Below are 1,974 nucleotides of genomic sequence, written 5' to 3' on the forward strand. Positions count from 1 at the left end.
TTTAATACAGGTTCCAAAAAACAGCATACCTATCCAGTGATCTTAAGGAGGCTATAGCACATTTAGTAGTCTTTTCCTGTGACAGAGATATTGAAGTTTTCTTGTTTATTTACTTATTTGGGTTCACCTTTTCTCATTTGGCACGGTGGGGTATCCTGTTGGTTTGGTACAATTTTAGAATGTATTTCAAGCAAATAATAAAATATAACATACTATTCTGGGTTCAGCACCTTCACACTGTGATGGTGTCCCTACCAGAGCAGACCACTTGCAACAATTTGGTGAATTGTGCATATGACTAAAACAACTGAGAGTTTCTCTCTGCCAGACAGATGAAAATGACCAAGAAAAGCTGATCAGAAAGCCATCCCAGGATCTTTTTCCAATTGTAATAAATGCATGAATTCTTTCTAAAACAGCTAAAGTTGCCCTCCTTGTTCGACTGTTGAAAAGGTAGAACATTGCTATCTGTACATACACAAAGGATGCAAAAGGATACACAAAGTAGCAAGCGGGTGGGGGGGATTTTTTTCTCAGGAACCTTGAACAAAAAAATGGCCTTTGTACTTTCATGTAATACCCAGCTGGCATTGCAGGGTTGACGGGTGATTACTGTGTAATTCATTAGTGTTTGATTCAGCTGCAAGCGTCATAGTATCTTTGTTGTCTGCAGTCCTACCAACACCTACCAGAGTAATGATGCAACTGCAGATAAATTTGAACAGCAGCTGCGTGCGTTCCTTAATGATATTCTGAGAAGAGATATCATGATCCTGGGCAACTGTAATGTACAGGTAGGAAAGAATTGCAACACGTGGAAAATATGATCTGGAACTTGGTATATGGGGAAAAAATATAAATGGGCAAGGATAGCTGGAGTTTGTGGCCAGTGATTGGCAGCAAAAGTTTTATAAACAGACCTTTTATAGCCAGATGCTGATCATGGCCTTATTAAGGGTCAATTACAGTTAATGGTCATTGATTAGCGAGAGTGCAAAGGTGCTGAGCTTTGTGTTAAACATCAGCATCTGTGGACAAAAGTGAATTTTTGACTTCACTGTCAGCTAGTTAATCGAGTGTAATTAGATTTAGTCAAAAGCTCTTTTTAGACTGTTTTCTGTTCTAAATTGCTCAAGGCTGTTGAAGCTTAAGAAACTCAAGTCTCACTTCCATTGTATTTGATGAGGATTGGCATTATTTCAGATCGTGAGTGTCGACCCTGCCAGTTTGGTGTTGAGACCTTACCCTTTGAAACATCAAACATGGGTTAGTGAGAAGATGCTGTCAGTTGGAGCTAATGAAAAATGAGGCTGCAGTTCAATTCTTCAGAAACTTTAAATTTTTTTTAAACAACACCAAAAAAAACAACCAAAGAAGGCTAAATGAGTTTGACTCTGTGACCAGTTGCAAGTCACTGTATAAGAAAAATAAGGTTCAACTTGTGGTGGAAGGTAGCACTACCTTGCCTGGTAAATAAGCATGATGGTAGCATGAGGCAGAGTTTGCAAGATAAGTTTTATCAGTAGAAAGCTAACTTAAAGGGACTCCTTGTTTATCTGTAGTTGTGGTCTTTTCAAATTTTATATCCCTGTATGAAAAGAAGCAGACTATCAGCCTTCAGAAGAGGAGCCTACTGCTCCATTTCTACTTGATGTGGGGTAGAAAATTCTGGGAGAGTCACTTCCTTTCTGGTTTACAGTTCGTATATTGAAATCTAGGCAGGCACTAGGGGTTTGTTAAATCACTTCTGAGCTGCTGAAGGCATGGGAGAGTACTGCTTTGGTTGTGTTAATATGCTATCCAGATCATATGGCACATTAATCCTCACCAGTGATCAGAAGAATGATGTTTGTAAAGGCTGATTTATCTGCTTCTTTTCATAAGGGAGTAGAAGTGCCAAAATGTAGCAACTATAGAACTAACCTAGTAATCTTTGGTCCCAAGAAAGCTATTTTTCCTATGGGCATAGACACA

General features: G+C 38.9%; 1 protein-coding gene across 1 annotated transcript in view; it reads left to right on the top strand.

Moving 5' to 3' along the window:
• LOC109298093 (guanine nucleotide-binding protein subunit alpha-14) overlaps window positions 1-1,974 on the top strand; it is a 206,065-nt gene that overhangs the window by 79,615 nt on the left and 124,476 nt on the right. The gene's annotated exons all lie outside the window — the stretch shown is intronic.

This window comes from Gavialis gangeticus, unplaced genomic scaffold (assembly GCF_001723915.1).
Source record: "Gavialis gangeticus isolate Ggan-Ray unplaced genomic scaffold, GavGan_comp1, whole genome shotgun sequence".
NCBI lineage: Eukaryota > Metazoa > Chordata > Crocodylia > Gavialidae > Gavialis > Gavialis gangeticus.